At 42.0% G+C, this 17,863-nt stretch overlaps 1 protein-coding gene across 6 annotated transcripts in view; it reads left to right on the top strand.

Moving 5' to 3' along the window:
• Nucleotides 1–17,863, top strand: part of HTR2C (5-hydroxytryptamine receptor 2C) — a 4,576,123-nt gene that overhangs the window by 2,446,396 nt on the left and 2,111,864 nt on the right. The gene's annotated exons all lie outside the window — the stretch shown is intronic.

The raw sequence follows: 17,863 nt of genomic DNA, 5'->3' as shown, positions 1-17,863 counted from the left end.
TCAACACTCTCTGAGAATAGAGTGAGATCACTTATACAGAGGAGGTGGGTAGTTAACCTTTTGAGCGACCCAGCTTCGATATAAATGGAACCCCTCATTCTGTGGATGCTCAGCTTAACGCTGGCAAGGCTGGGCTCCCTGAAACATTAAGGATGACAGAATAAAATTAGCATTTCCAAAAATCACAGCACTCAATGTGGTGCTGAGCTCTTATGTCACCCTGCACGCAAACATTCAGAACAGTCTTGCAGTGAACGTAACAGACATGGGCGATTTGAAGCTTGGTTAAGATCTCATATTGAGACCCTTAATCAGAAAGTCAAAATAATTTCTGATATGATGGAACTACATTACCGTCTGTTGACAGTTCAACCTACTGTACGATTCATCAGAGAAGAGCCGCCATACCTAACTGATGAGATTTTGCAGACTTTTATTGAATAGGTTGTGGATAAAGAAATGGCCAGAGCTACTGGTTCTGTGGTTCCACACACCACTATGGTCCTGGTGATTGATTGAATGTCCTTGGAGGGTTGGGAGGCGATTTTCCCTCCGTCTCCTTTGGAAATAGAAGGAAGATCCAAGAACAATGATACCCCATCTGGCAAATGAAAAAAAGAAGAACATAAAGAAACTTAGGAAATCTGGAAAAAATATAAAGGATCAATAAAGTATTTGAGAAATGTTGATCTCCTTGATGAAATAAGAGTGGAGAAGGAATCAATTGGGGAAGAGAATAGACCCCAGACTAAGGAATATAGAGGTAGACACAATAGGAATGACAATAATGCCTCAAAGAAATGCCACATTCTCCTGATTGTCCTGAGGTGGTAACCAGAAATGCAATTCCAACTCAGGATCACGGGTCTGAGCCAGAGACTCATGTCACCAGGTTGAGTGTCAAGGTTCAGACCCAGAAGTATTGGGGTCAACTCCTCAAAGTAACAATCATGTGACCCAAAAAATTGCTGCAGGTACAGTGGGCCCCTATTTTCCTAATAGTGAAGAACAAATTGAAGATTGGACTAGTTCCTCAAACACGGCCAGGTCAGAACTCCTCATTTGTGATTCCCCTTGTGGACACTCAGGCTGCCTCTGTGCAGTGTTTGATCCAACTGCTGGAAACAAGGACCTCCCTCCCAGGTCTTGGCATCTACAAGCAGAGATGAACTTGCAAAAGGACCAGAAGGCTCAGATACGAAAGAGGATTTCTCCACCTTCTTCTTCCACTGCCCTCATGTTTGGATGGAACAATTGCCCAATACAGGAGAATCACTGATATTGAATAGGCAATCGATCTTGAACCTGATAAAGGAAGTACCAGTGTTGTACTTATTTTCAAGTTATGACATTTATTTAATCCATTTGCTCTATGATAATGTCATGCATATAGTGATAACAGGGCTCCAGTCACGCTTAGGGGTAAATATCCTTCCGTCAGCTGCAGGATTATTTTTACAGAAGGTTTATCAAATATCAACTAAAAAACCAATGCTAAGGGGCAGGTTCAATAGCGGGGGACCAGGAAAATGTCAAGGTTTAGATGAAAAAAAAACAAGATCAGGAACTAGTGGCAGCACACACCAAGACAAGAAATTAAGGGGTGAATGATAGAAGTAAGGTGTAGTCTTTGCTGCCCGAGATCCTGACACAGATATTTCAGAAGCTCGATGAAAATAAGGTCCTGCTTTAGTATATTGTGGCGTGGATGTTCTATCTTGGAATACAAGGGGTTAGAGTTTTACTGAAGTGCAATTGATTGACAATATTGTCACCTCTTTTGATTTAACTTTGCTTCAGGAGACCTGGTTAATTGCAGAGCTGAGGCTTGATGGCTTTACCACTCTACACCAACTAGCTACAAATTCTACCCTTTGGGCGGTCTAATCACAGCCTCTCGAAATTCTAAAATTTGAAAGATGGCAATGATATCAAATTCCTTTTATGGGATCTTAGCATCCGAAATAGAGCTACCTATTGGTTAGACTTTATTAATGACTGGGACTTCAGTGTTTGCAATTGCAACCTAAGTCGAGATATTCAGCCTGCATTTTCCTGGGAGGGAAATAAGGGAAAGACAGTGATTGAATACTTAATTCTGCCTATGTATCTCTTTGACATTTCCTCCAGGATGGAGGCTAGGCATACTAACAGAAGCGACCACAATATGCTAACTTTGAGAATGTTAGAATATGTCTTGCAAGATAAGGTTGTGGACCAGGGGGGAAACTGGGTGGTTGAGATAGGAAACAATTTAATACAAATGTGAACAACTTGCTCACGATGGAATCTAGGCAAGAATTGACAATTCTGTGCCAGCTAGAAAAATTCCTACACTTTCTATGGGCGTTGGTTGGACCAGAATCAATGGAGGTAAATAATATTGCTAGGCATAGATACAAGTTTAACTATATGACCTTATTACGGAAGAGGGACCTGAGAAAACATCTATCAGCCCATCCTAAGGGAAACGAAAATCTTGTCCAAGGAGTATGGAAACTGGCCTAGAGCCCTGTGATACCTAAAATACCAACATCATGGCAAACTAATGTTAGAAACTCTAATCACAAAGAATACTCACAATTTCTGGTCCCTAGTAAATGGCAGCAGGATCTCCCAATACTCGTCACATACTGCGTTTCGGAGGACCTATGGTCAGATCACTTCCACTCTCTTTTTGGGAAGATTTCTTGTGAAGCAATGGATCCTGACCTTGACCTCCAATGGTCTCAGTGCGTGTCTCTTGAGGTGGTCCGGGAACTTATTCTTAAACCCTCTAGTTCTAGAGCTGATGGGCTTAATGGGCTGTCAAATTTCATTTATTTTAAAAGCCGATGTGGATTCCTGGTCTTTGACACTACACCTTCTCTTTAAGAATTCTATTGATAGAAGCCAGTGTCCTGTGAGCTGGAGGTCCACAGTCATAAACCCAATTTTTAAGAAGGGCGATTGAGCAGATCCCAACAACTACTGCCCGATCGTCCTTCTTGATGCGGATAGTAACATTTTCACATTGTCGGTACTTCGTGAACTGGAGAACTGGGCAGGGAGTGCAGGTAGCTTGGACAGGGCTCAGACTGGCTTCCGCCACGGTATGTCTACAAATTTTAATGGGTTGATGGTGAATACACTCATGGATATTGCATGAATGCTAGGGAACTCCACGATTTATGTATCCCTGGTAGATTTGAGTAAAGCCTTTGACACTGCCAACAGAAATTGTCTCTGGCAAAAGCTGAAGTCCTGGGGTATTCCCTTGAGCCTGTTGGCTATCTTTGTCTACCTACATCAGAATACCAAGAACCAAGTCTAACTTAACAGTATGGGGGGATCTCTCAAAGCCTATCCTTATAGGGAGAGGAGGACAGCAAGTGTGCATCCTTGCCCCTCTTCTCTTTATTCTATACCTGGCTGATTTGGAGGACACACTAGATAAACATGAGTTAGCAAGCCCTAAAATTGCAGGGCAGAGAGTAAGCTGGATCGCGTATGCAGACCACATGCTGCTTATTGACTTTGCCCCTAGGGGCTTATGACAACTGGTGGGTGCAATAAGCAATAATGTGTCTGCTAACGATCTGGTAGTCAATCCTGAAAAGACCACCATTATGAGATTTTGTGATGGGAAAAAGAAATATGTACAATATAGCTGGTTTATGCAGGCTAACTCGATATCTCCAGTAGTTGAATCAACATACTTGGGCTTTACGTTAGCAGCACATCCAAATGTGGGCATTTTGGAAGACAGGCCAAAAGCCTAAATAGATCAACTAGCTGCCCAAATGAAAAACCTAAAAGCTAACAACTGTCAATTTTCCCTGATCCTTTTAAGACAATTCTACAAGGGGACAGTCATCCTGAATGTATTATATGGGATGGCTGTTGAATCCCAGGTGTGGAATTTGGACTGAGAGCTCTTAGAAGGTAGGATATGCAAAAAGGCCTTGTGCCTTCCCATGTCCACCCCTATGGCGGCGCTTCATTATGAACTGGGTCTATCATCCCTGAGGGTGGCTCTGGAATGCAGACTTCTGCAATTTTTCCGGCTCATTAGGTCCCCTAGGGAAGATTCTCTTCATGATGAATTCGGCAGGAAAGATCTTAAACAATTAAATCCGTTTATGAAAGGCTTGAGGAGGAATGCGTGCTTCATCCTATCAAATATTGATAGGTCAGCCACTGACTTGGTTGAGAGGCCTAGTAATGTAAAAATGGCTCTCCATGAGTCTGATTGGATCAGAAGAATTGATTGTATGATAGGAGCCTATCGTTTGTGGACAAGCCCAGAGGGGTCCTGCCTGCCTACTTATGCAGATTTCTGGATGGTAGATCTCGAGATGTCATGCTGAGGTGCAGACTAAATCTGCTCCCAACGGGAGATTTAATATCTAGCAGGCTCAAACAGAGGGTGGGCAAGGATGTGTGCTCTTTTTGTCATCTAGAGCTGCGTCAGACATTGTACCATGTCTTAATTGAATGCCAAAGAACAAGAGTGAAAATCATACCATCATTGCAGTGTTTTGTGAGTGACACAAGTCGGTTACAGCCTATGAATTTCTGGCACCGACTGTCTTTAGGCCATGAAACATTCTTGACAATGGAACTGATCAAATTGTTAAAAACATTGGAATTGTATAAAGACTTTTCCGAGGACTGGCTGGAAGAGGTGCACTTCATTTAATTTTATTTCATTGTATTTCCTTTTATTTTATTTGTAAATACTGTGATCCTGGATAGGTAAATTGTTTTTGTATGATGTGAAAAGTTAAATGTTTGGCCAAAACACATTTACTAGTGAGTGGGTTGCATAAGGGGCACTGAGGAGGGGGATAACAGGCAAGCTCATAATGGCAGACAAGGGAGAGAGGCATGGGGTACCGTGATGGGACACAGGTGGGCATTTTTAGATTCTTCCCATGTTCCTGGCCTCCAGATTGGCCAAAACGTTGCCCTGGGTTCTAAAGTGTTATTGCAGTACTGATATGTTTGTCTTATAAGTGAGTAGGGGTCTCACAATTGTACTCTAAAAATCACTACATTTACACGTTTTTGTGTAGACTTTGAGGTCTGTTATGAACTATAACGTGTACTGATATAAACAGGAACATAGACAATATTACCCATATCATCTGTAACAATCTACTCCTTGCTCGGCTCTGTAAGTCATGTTCTGGTGTCTGGTCATTCCAGCCTATGACTGCCTTTGTGAATGCCCTTGTGATGATATATGTGTTATAGACATGCATCCGTTATGCTATCATAAAGCTTTATAGATTTCATTTGCTAGTTTGTAGGTGTAATTGCCATGTAATGTATGTGTCAGCGTGTGTGTTTTTGGCCCATTTTTCCCTTGACTGTATTGATGCTTTCTTTTGTGCATAGTAATTTTTTTTTCATGTTTCCAATAATGAAGGGAATAACACATTAAAAGAAAAGAAACACACCGAATAACACTGAACCATTTTACGAAGCAAATGCTTCTGTTCAAAGTGGCTGTTCACCTAATCATTTTAGGGTATAGAAGATAAACGCACCCTGGGTGATATTTTAAGTGATGGCCTTGAATTCTAATTATAAGAAGCACAAAGAAGAAGGGGAGATCTCCCCGAGGGAGAGGGAGCTCCACACGGTGTTTGCATCTGCTCTTCATGCTGTGAAATCACCATCATAAAAATGGAAATTACTCCAGGAAATAAAAAACAAATAAAAAGAATGCTCTGAATTATGCCGTTCACCTGCAGCACCAGCAAGTTTTTTTTTTTTTTTTATGCAGAATGTTGCGGTAGAGGCTCCTTTCTGAAATATATCACTGCGTTACTTTAAAAAAAAGTTGAAGATTTCTTGCTGGAGCCTGTTTTTGAGCATATTTTTATTAGACATCTGTCAGGAAACGTATGAATTCAGTAGAATTCGCGATAATACACATACACTGCAATCAGATACACTGTTTTAGTGTCTCACTTCCGCAATAGGAAAAAGAGATGGTTGAAAAGTCAGTGTTTCGCCATCTTAAACACCACACATAAAACGGTTCCAAAAACCATGCTCATCATGTAAGTCTCATATTTTCTAAAGTATCATAAACTTTATTTACTAAGCTCAAGCAATAGCAAACTAGCTAAACGATGCATTACAGGCCAGGGGAGGTGGGCTGTAACAGGTGTTATCGACCCACAAGCCATGTATAGTCCTGAGGCACAACTATGGGTGTACAATGAGGGTAAAGGGCAATAGCACCTCTTGCGGCCCTCGCCCCTTGGGCTATAATACCACTGTAATATGGCTAAACCCCCAACACTTTTTTTAAAAAACAGGTTAGAACCAAAAGATAACAGTTTGGGAAGGTCTTCTGAACCTTGGTGTGAGCATTTTCTTCGTGGAATGTTGGCTAAGGGAGACAATGTGTGAGGCAACATGGTGGCAGGGAACCAAGAAGCTGCGTAATATTGTTTTAATTCCTCTGCTGATGGACTGTGTACTCTTGCTTGCCAACAGTTCAAGGTTATCACAACAAACAACGTTCTGACTAGGTTGTGAGGCGATTTAGAGCGTGCAAGTGCTAAACATGAAAGAATGGGGCGAGGGGGACGATGGGAGGTGCAGAAGGGCAAGAAGGTAAGGGGTACAATAATGCAAAAACAAGTTAAAAGTGCAGGAACAAGTAGTTAAACTGCATTAAGGAAAACCAGAATGCAATAATGACAAGGAGGTAATATTGATTGCAGATTGGAAAAGCCTCACCTCATGGAATGAGGGGCTACACCAGGACTGCAGGCAAGTAAACAAGACTAAGCAGGTAAGATTGACTGAGGCCTGGAAAAGCCATGCCCCATGGAATGAGGGGCTATATCAGGCATGCAGGCAATGAATACGACTAAGAAACGACATGGGAGTGGGTGCAAAATAACACATTAGCGGGTACAGATTGGTAAGGTGCAGAGGTTGGACTGCCAACCCCAAGTGAGCGGGGCTACAACAACTATGCAGGTACAGGTAGGTAGCACATGGCTGACAGTCCCAAGTGAATGCAGGTAAGATATATAGAGAAAATGCAGGTCAGAGAGTGACGATCATTTATAGAGGCGGGAGAGAGGAGACACTGGGGAGAATTGGAGCTGGGAAGCCAGCAGGGTGTAGTGGGGCAGCAGCCGGAAGAGGTTGGCAAGTATGCAAGGAGATGACAACAAAGGGAGCACAATTCTGAAGGACAACCAAAGTGAAGGGGGGCAGCAGAAATGAGCATAACGAGGTGGCAGAAATCGAAAAAGAGAGGTGGCGTTGGTAAGAGAGTCGCAACTCATAGTTGCACAGACAACACATCAGGATCACAGCAATGGCGAGAAACAGAACGCACAGGCAGATGACAGGAAAAGTAGGAGGGAGACATACGCAAGAACAGTACCAAATCATGCACATTGTTAGACTGTTAGGGGACCATGATGAAAATGTGATGAACAATGGTTATGGACAGAATAGAATGCCACAGCAAACTTAAAACAGAGAATGGAATAATGCAGGGTAGTGGGAGGCATAGGGTGGAGAGAAGAGGGGAATGCATGAGTACTGCCGCTCCAAGAACATCAATGCACATAACTGGTCAGGCCATGAAGGAGGCCAGTACCAAGAAAGTACAATGTAGTCAAACAAAGTCATGTGCCACTGTGCATGATTACACGCGTAAGAAGCAATGCAGCAAGGAAGTTGGAAATATGGACCAAAGGTTTGATTGGCGAGGCGGCATTACAAAGGTACACAGTATGGTGCAGGTACTACGTGGTGGAGTCAGCGGCGTGGAGAAACAGAAGACAAGGCACCAAGACGGCAGTGCTTAGGCTTGCTGGATGTAAGAGCTGAGCCTGGCACACCAAAGGCCTTGGTGTGGGCCTTAGCGGGCAGCTGGCTTCCCCTCCCGGCTCATTCGGTTTGGACAAAAAGAAGTAATAGGTGGCCAAACTGCCTCCAGCACAAAGGAAGGGTGAAGCAGCCCAGCAAAGCAGCATTTTGGTGGAAATGGCGGCTACTGTGTTGAAATGGCCTGGAGCCATAGGGCCATCATGCTACAGCCAGGCAGGGCATAGCCTGCAGCCAGCATCAGGTGGGTCAGTCATGTGGAGGGCTTGCAGGCTCTGGGCAACAGGCATGGTGATGAAGTGCCCATGAAGCCCACATCCTGCGACCTCCTTCCGTTCTCGTCAGCCATTGACAAAGGGATTAATGTTAATCTATAGGAAACGATGATTATAAAATGAGCGAATTGTCACAGTTGAATGATAGTAATTGTTATGAGTCTGCACATATGGATTTTATAATGGAATCAAATTTGGTAATTAATGAGAAAACATATGTGTTAGTATGAAGAAGAAATGCTGAATCATGAAGAGGCCGTAGGCACAAACTCTCCATAATTATTGAAATGCTATGGAAGGAGGATGTTTCCACAGTGACATTGGACATTAGATTGCTGTATGACTCTAGTAAACCTCAAGATGGGATACAATTTAATATAAACTTTTTTGGATGTGCAGCATGTGAACAATTTTCAAAACAATGAGCTGCTAATTGAGATGATTGACATTTGGTACAATAGTACCTTCTTTAGATGTTATGGACTGATATTCAGGCAGAGATATGGCACTGTCATGGGCTCATGTTTTTCTTCACCTATGCCAACCTGATGGTGAGCAGGTGGGAGCAAGCGTGGGTCTTGAGATTTGACAACACTGAATTTACAGAGCATGCAATTCTTTTGTCCATGATATGTATGATTTTCTCCTGTGGTTATTTAGTTTTATTTTATTGTTTAAAGCACAGGCCTAGCTCGAGAGCAGCAGAGCGCTGTACAGAGTGTGGTTAGCCTGCATTGAACTGGCATCTTTTAACAGTAGCACAGTACTGTGAGGTTTGTGCATCAGTATTTGTGTCCATTGGAATTAGTCCTTGGTCAGGTGACACCGGGATCGAGTTCCAGAGGGTAGGAGCATGACAAGAGAAGGATTGTTTGTGGATCCTCTCTTCGTGGACAAGTTGCTATTCAAGCCTGTTGGCTGATTTGCTGCACGTGGTGTGTGTGCCACCAGATAGGTGGAGCTTGGCCACCAGGTACACTGGTGCGCTACTCGTGACTGCTTTGTAGATGATACATGCAGTCTCGAACAGTATCCTGTCTTGTAGTGTAAGACAATAGAGTTTGCATAGGATGGGGGTAATTCAGTCACATTTCCGTGCTCCTGTAATAAGATATGCTCCAGCGTGGTGGACTGCTTTTAGGTGAGCCAAGTGAGCAGATGGGACCCCTGTCAGGAGTGCATTTTCCGAGACCGCAAGTGCCTATTCTATGGTCTGAAAGTCCTGTGGATGGATGAAGGGTTTAATGTTTCAAAGTGTAGGGATTCTGAGCCAGGCTATTGGTGCCTTCTTGGCTATGTGATTCTTGAAGGACATATTGCTGTCAATGATGAAGCCTAAGATTTTGCTGAGTCTGAGAGTTGTGGATCATATCATTGAGCCATTATTGGACAAGTTGTTTTTTTAGCGGGTGGACCGATGAGGACGAATTCAGTCTTGCATGGGTTTAGTTTGAGGTATGCAGTCGACATCCAGAACTGGATGATGGTAAGGTAATCACAGAGATGAATGATGTCCTACGTGCTATGTACTCTCATGTACAACTGAGTAACATCTGCATATTGGTCTAGGAAATTTGAATTTTTAGAGACATCAGAGATGTGGGCGGAGAAGGAAAGTTTGGAGTCAAAAATGACCCCGAGGTTCTTCGCCTCGCAGGTGGGGGTAGGAGGAGGGCCAGAGGAGGCCACCTAAGAGTGAGGGGAAAGGATGGTGAAGGTGTGCCGATGAGGAGGATCACAGTCTTGCTGGCATTCAGACAAAGATCATTGGCTGCACGTCTATCTTGAATGGCAGTTAGGCAATCAGAGATGAGAGAGGGAGAGGAGGTGGCCGAGGGCAGCCTGAAAATGAGTTGAGTGTCGTCAGCGTAGCACTGGAAATTCGAGCAGAAAATGACAATGCAGTGGGTGAGAGTTGCCAGGTATTGATTGAAAAGCCAGGGCGAGAGGTTAGACCCCTGGGGAATGCCACAGGTAGAGAGGAAGATATATGATAGGAAGGACCCAAGTTGGACCTGGGAGGGTTGATAGAGAGGAAAGAGGTCAGCCAGGCCAGAGCCTGATAGGTGATACCCAGGTTATCACGGAGACGGTTGAGCAGGATGGTATGGTTGACCGTGTTGAAGGCAGAAGAGAGATCGAGGAGGATGAGGACAGAGGGAATGTTAGAGTCCAGGTTGGAGAGCAGATTTTCACGGATGTTCAGGAGAGCAGTTTCCGTGCTTCTGGCAGCTCTGAAGCCATAATGGTGGTCATGGAGACAGCCAACAGAATTGGAATGAAGGTTAAGCTGAGAGATGGTCATCTTTTCCAGGAGTTTGCCCAGAAAGGGAGTAAGGGAAATTGGGCGATAGTTAGCTGAACAAGAAGAATCAGCTGTGGGTTTCTTGAGAAAAAGATGCACAAGGGAGTGCTTCAGATGGGAGCCAGGGTGTCGATGTGGTCCTTGATGGTTTTAGAGGAACAGGGATGAACCTGTCTTGATGAGGCTTTCAAAGATCGGACTTGTCTAGCAACCTCATCAGGGGAGAAAAGAGGAAACGACAAGAAGGAGGGTGTGGGGATGGCTGAAGGAGGGTCAGCAAGCACAGACAGAGAAGGGAGAGGAGGGGAGGGGTGGAGAGGGTGGGTGGACAGGATGTCCTGGGTTTTTGAGATAAAGCGAGCTCCTTTCAGATTTTAAAGAGTTCGGCCGAGTTGTTAGATGCCGCAGAGACACAAGCTTGAATTTGGACTCTCTTCTTGGTGAGGACAGAGAGTCAGTATTGCCTTCGGAGGAGGTGACAGGCCAGTTTCTCAGAGGATGAAGAAAAAGCCCTCCATTTCCTCTCAGCCGCCCTATACTTACGTTTAAGTGTAGTTAGGTCAGAGTCATACCAGGAATTGCACTTGGCTTTGGACTTCAAATGGATCCTCATGACAGGGGCAAGATAATCAAGAGTATCAGAAATAGAACAGAGACAGGGCATGTAGGCATGTCAGGATGTAGGCATGTCAGGATGTAGGCATGACTCCAAGAAAACAAGGCCTTGAGAAGTGATCATTTTGTAGAATGCATATAGCACAATGCACGACATGGATCCATACAATGGTGAATGAATGAAAGAATATTTGCTATATCCCACATTATCTTTCTGTTATATTCACACACATAAAAATCACTATTGTACATTTAACAACGGTTAAGAGGGTGCACCAATGCTGCTCTTTTACTAGTTTACCAAAGTATTTAAAATTAGTAGCACTTATAATGGCATATGCCTAAATCACTGCTATATCTGGCAACATACTTCCATGGTCTTCACCTATAAAATCTCACCTATAACATTGGTCAAAAGCACATAAGTGATGATACTGGTCACACAGTGCAGAGTTTGAGCTGTGGTCCAAATAGAGTGAAACAAATTGAGTGCTTTACCAACTGACTCCTCACTGCAGTTCTGCAGGCCTTCTGATAGCCTGGACTAATTTCGATACATGAATCCTAAGGTAAGATCCGTTTCTTTATCATCTGTTGGCTCAAGGAATCATGTGACATGGAACGTCAATATACAAAGACATGTTATAACTTTTGGCAGGAGTGCAGATGGTGAAGATCATGTACTGAAGATGGTGAGACTGTAGAGGGCTATAACGTGAGAAGCATTTTTAATTGTGTAAAGTGTTTGTAAAGTACAGCAATAGTGTTTTGCTACTGTGTATTCTGTCACCCAATATCCTTGATGTTAACAAGGAGAAGTTGGTATTGCAGGCAAACAGTTGTCCCACAGAGGAAATTACATCACAGACATGCTGTTTGCAGATAGGACACATATCCTGCTAGAACGGTTCAACAGGAAGGTGCTTCAGAAGTCAGGGCATCTTTCCAGTACACCACCGTGGGAGCATCCCATGGATGTCCATGTCTAGGGGTGGACTGCTAGCAACTCCCAGAGCCAATAATCTTCTTTGAAGGAATGATGGACACACTTCTTCAAGGAGCACATTATCTGGGGGTGCTGGTCCTGCATGTGAATAGATATCGGCACAGGACACACATAACCTCATAATAATACATGACAAGGAGACCAAACATTCTTCAGATGTAGGAATCATGGAGAGACAGACCTTTCATTGATTCAGGCCTTCTCCCAACTCTCCGGTCATACATCCGATGAACTTTTAAAGCAGGTTCACAAACTCGTGATCAAGGCCGAGCTAATGAATGATATCAACAAATTGTAGTTTGAAATACTATTGTGTGGCATTTGCTGAACACAATTGGGCATCTAAAAAATGCTTGTAACAATGGTTGTTGACAGAATCGGACAGCCACGACTATGTGATTCCATGAGAGGATGAGGTGGTGTGGAGTGGTGGGCTGGAGCTTTTGCCCATGTCATTTTTCACTCAACTATCATGGTCAGTTCTGTCAAGGGGTGTGGTGGGACAGGGAATAGATTCCTCTACTAGTGGCAGGATATGAGGGTACCCTAAAGTAATTGTGTGTGGCAAGACATAATGGTGATAATAATAATAAAAATAATAATAATAATAATAATAATAATGACACATATATCATAAATACATTTTGAGCTGAGTCTGCAATCAGTTTTTAAGTGTCTCCTGCCCAGAACGAGAGATCCATGAAAACAAATAGCCATTTTAATAATAATATTAATAATAATTATGACACATAGACCATAAATACATTTGGAGCTGAGTCTGCAATAGGTTTTTAAGTGCATCCTGCCCAGAACGAGAGATCCATGAAAACAAATAGCCATTTTGAGAGGGATGGGGTGGTGCTGATTTTTCATTTCCCATGGTTTTGACCCCCAGCAACATATTCGGTTATTTTATTCACACATACTGACACAACATGAATTTTGTTATAAATAAATGTACCTCGATACATAATCTAGTACACATTGATCAGGGAGATGTACACGGATGACGTCTGCTGTCACATATCCAGCGGTGGGGGATCGGGCAGAGAAGAACAGCCTCCCATGGAGAAGATTATTGTTCATCCCTGATTATCAAAACTGTGCCCAAAATTCACATTAGCATTGATACAGGAAATACATTTTACATCATGGACATCTGGGAATGTGTTGGATGCTTAGTTGCAGTCAAACTATGAATAGCCAGGCATTAACAAAAGCCTGATTGTGTACACAGGCAATAGACTTACAATGACTTTCAAAGGGACTCAGAACACACGAGTAGATGGGGGAATCGAACCAAAAGTGCCTGCTTCCAGTTGATTGAGGGTTTCCCACATGCATGTTCTGTTTATGTATTTATTTATTTATTTATTTATTTGGCTGAAATTCAACCTTTAAAATATTTGGTACAAAAATAACTCGTAATTTACAATCAGTATTGTTCATCGATACACAATAAAATTACATTTTTCAAGAAATAATAAACATCATTCTTAGACCTTTTGTACAAACATGTAACTACAGAATAACTGACAGAAATTTGAATAAAGCAATATATATATAGACAGACGCTCACTGTTGATTAACAATCCCCAAATTTCATCATCCGAATGATAGCAATAAAGCTGTAATTGTTTTTTAAAGTAAATTTGTTGTATATGGATCAACAGTGGACAACGCACAACTAAATGAGTTAAAGACTCAGTTTGATCAAGGTTTTTACAGAAGCGACACCAATCATGTTGTTTTAATTTACTATCCCTTCTGGCCATAATGGCATGTGTAGGATAAAGATTTAGACACATTCTGAGTGATTGCTGTCTTACAAGATGTGATGGACATCTTTGCAGGTATTTTTCCATTGTGCCCATTTTGTTGGGAAGAAAAATAAGAGGGGAGTAATCAACACATTTTTTGCATAGATCTTGAGTCACAATCCAATCATGTGGAAAGAATATTTTTTTGGCTTTTGACAGATTCTAGTTTAACAATTGTAGAGATATGTCGGCTTCAGTTAGAGCTTTAAGTACACTATTGTACCACAATTTAGGGAATTTATCATTTGATGTTAGTAAGTGATGTGCAATAGTGTTCAGCACATTCTTCACTGATGCACCTACCAAGCACTTCCTGAAGAAACAGCACATTTTCCAAATTACATTACAATAAATCGAACAAGTTCCCAGTTCCAGTCTCAGTGAAGCAGTTGGAGCAGTTGTAGCACAGTTGGAGCACAGTTTGGTAGAACATATTTCCAGAATAGACTTTCATACCGATCCCAGTAATGTCTCGTTTTTGGTGTTTGGGATTCGGCCCCGTATGACACTACAGGTATAACTTTTTGTTGTAAAACAACAATATGTGATTGATGGTAAACATTCCATATTTGCACATTAGAATTGATGCTTGGCAAGCCAGGGTTTGAGCTTTTGTGCTAAGAATTAGAGGATTCTTTTGTTGACTTTGGACAACTTGAAAAAAATAGGCCTAGGCATTTATAGTTGTCAACCACGTCAAGGTTTTGCTTATCAAGTGTCCATTTACACCATTTGATGTTTTTCTTGCTTTTGTTCTTTCGAAATATGACCACCTGTGTTTTTTCTGTATTAATTATTAAATTATTTGCTCTACTATAGTTCTCTAAACATTTGAGCAAATTTTGTAGGCCTTTAGGGGTCTGTGATACAAGTACAAGATCATCAGCGTAAAGAATCCATTCAATCTTTTGTGTTCCCAATTTTAGTGCATCACTTTCTGTGTTATCAAACTCAATTCCCAGATCTAATAGGAAAAGGTTAAAGATTGCTGAGGCTAAAATGCAGCCTTGTTTAACACCTCTTTCTGAGCTTACACTACACTCCTAGATAACTGCCCATCTAGTGTAAGTCTAATCTGGACGGTTGTATTAGAGTGAAGATCTTCAATTATTCTTTGAAGTGAGTAGGGACAACCATACCTAGTTAGTTTGACAAAAAGCAGATTACGATCAACGGAGTCGAATGCACTGTGAAAATCAACAAAAGCCATATATGAGTTTTGATTTCGATCAGTGTATATGGCTTTTAACATATTCAGAACTATCATATTTGGAATGGTACCAAGGCCAGACACAAACCCTGTTTGAAAAGGGTTACGCATATTAGCTGAATTGAGCCATATATTCAGTTATTTCAAAACAATCCGGGAGTAGATTTTACCCGGCGCATCTAATGATGGAATGTTTCCATGAACAGGGAATTGTCTGAGAATGATGGATTTGTTGAAAAATAGAGAATAGGATGTTAGACCATAATTTGCGATGTTGTTTGAATATATTGTTCGACAGCCCATCAGGCCCAGGAGTTCTAGATGCACTAATAGTTTGAATGAAGTACAATATGTCTGTTCCATCAATGTTAAGAAAAAAAGGACAATTTTTGGATGTGATGTGAACAGCACCCTTCTGCATGGCCGGGGCTAGGATTCTCTGAAAGTATTCTACCCATGTAGCTTCTGTTACTTGTTGAATTTGTTTACAGTGGTGTTGGGTAGAAATTAGCTCATTTAAGACTTTCCATATGCGTGTTGTGTTCTTGTCTTTTATGTAATCAAGCATTTGTTCTCCGTCTGCTTGTGACATTTGTTTTTATGTTTAATATGCTTAAAGCCAACAGAGGCTTTACATATTATACATTAGAACATCCAAGTTAAAAGAGAACAATTGCCAATACAAATTAAAAATAAAACCAGCCCATCTAAAACACCACACAGCTAAAAAGGACCTTTAATAAAATATACCATCGGACAATTGTTTAAGAATATACAAATACAGCTCATAAAAATTCATCATATGAAATATTACATTAACATAATTACCTTTTGAAAGATTATCCCGCATTTCATTCACATTTCCAATATCCCAAGAGTTGTCATACGCCTTTCCATATTTTAATCTTAGCGTATCAAGACTCACAGTGACAGGTGATATGTTCAGCCGTTTCAATGGAAAACACCCACATAGTCTACACCATCTGTTACCTCGTAGGATTCCACACTTGGTACCCACTCTTTCCAATGTATCAGAAAGATTGCATTTAAATAAAACATAGCGTCTGCATGTTGCATCAGTGACTCCACCAGCAAGATTGGAATGATGTGAGCATGCAATGCCTGCGTTCCTGAGAAGGCCTGCATGGTAGAGATAAAAAGCTCACCTGTTCAGTGGTTCGGTTGTTAAATGCATACTGAACAGAAACACGTTAACAATGCTGTGCGAGTACAGTATATCATGTCAGGTTATACGAGTTGAGGGACCATAAAATGGCTCTGTGTTAAGAAACGTGTATATATTAAACATAAATCACCTGCACATGATGAAATTCTGTTTGCCTTTGACTTTAAGCAGTAGCAAAACATGGTGGCAATTAAATTGACAGTGCATCTACAGGCCCACTAGCACAACGAGAATGAAGTGTGCCTAAATTCCTATGCACAGAAACATAGTGAGCCCATGTGTGTTGTGGCCGTGACATACAGATGCAGGCGTTAACCGCTCCTGAATAAAAGGAGACCCATAATGGAGAAATAGTGCACAGTTTCTTGCAAGGCTGTAGCGGTCATAAATAGTGGTATGATATGTTGGAGAAATTGCTCTTTAGTCAGTAAAAAAAGGCACACATTTAAAATGTTGCTCTCAACTGCATTAGATATAGTCAAGTAATATGATATGATATGATATGGCATTATAACGCGCCTATACACAAGTGTTTCAAGGTGCGACGAGGCAAGGGGGGGGGACAAAGGGAGGACAGACAACGATCTTACTGGACCAGGTGTCATTCAGATCGCGCAAGTGCATGGGAAGGGGGGAAAAAGGAAGAGTGCAAGGGGGAAAAGGGAGAGGGGAAAGTGCAGTACATGGGAAGTGGAATAAATAAGATACATAAATAAGAACACATGAAAAAACAACGGGCAAGTGCAAGGAAGTGCGGACAAAGTGCTGGAAAGGGGACTGAATGGATACAGAAAAAACAGTCCCCAAGTGCAGGGGTTACCAGGGAGGCAGTGCAGGTGAGCAGTTGACAGGGCCTGGGCCAGATATCAGAAGGGTGGCCAGGTAACCTGTGCAATTTCAGTCAGGAGTTCAGCAAGGGAGGGGAGGAGAGAAAGCAGAAGTGTGTGACTAGTCAGATGCACTGGTAATCATTGTATCCTTGTATCCTGCATTCAATGATCTGTTTCCTTATATACACGTTTAATAACACAACTTCGTGTTTAGGGCCATATCCATTATGTCTGTCGAGGTAATGCTATATTTTTGGATCACTTTAAATAATATAATGTATGTTTAAGCATCTTCATGTATAGCTAGATTGAAATCACTGAGCAACCAACTTATGCATGGAGTGAATGAGCAAAAAGAAAGAACAAAGGGTTTGATGGCGTCAGTGCACTGCAGTGTAACATTGTACATATCCATGTGATATAACCAAAGGAATTACTTGTTGAAACATTGGGTACAATTCACTTTACGTTTCACTAAGGCCATAATAAGGAAACTTGATGTTTGCTACTTATCCTTGGATTAGACCTTTGAGTGCCCTACCAGTGCTACCCAACAACTCCATATGTGTCACTGTGTGTTGGCAACCTGGTTGCCACTGTGCATGTGTCCAGCCAGGGAATTAATATGGGAGGCTAATGTAAGGGTGCAGAAGTAGACGTGGGACACAACGGTGGTATGCTTCTTGGCACCAACTTTCATGCAACAGAAAATATGGAAGAATCCTATCTGTCTGTGTAACTAAGAGAGGTTACCCTGCCTCAAAC

Source organism: Ambystoma mexicanum, chromosome 5p, assembly GCF_040938575.1.
Source record: "Ambystoma mexicanum isolate Mex_15411 chromosome 5p, UKY_AmexF1_1, whole genome shotgun sequence".
In the NCBI taxonomy this organism is placed as follows: Eukaryota; Metazoa; Chordata; class Amphibia; order Caudata; family Ambystomatidae; genus Ambystoma; species Ambystoma mexicanum.
Note: the sequence above shows the minus strand (reverse complement) of the source record. Positions and strands in the feature narration are given on the sequence as shown.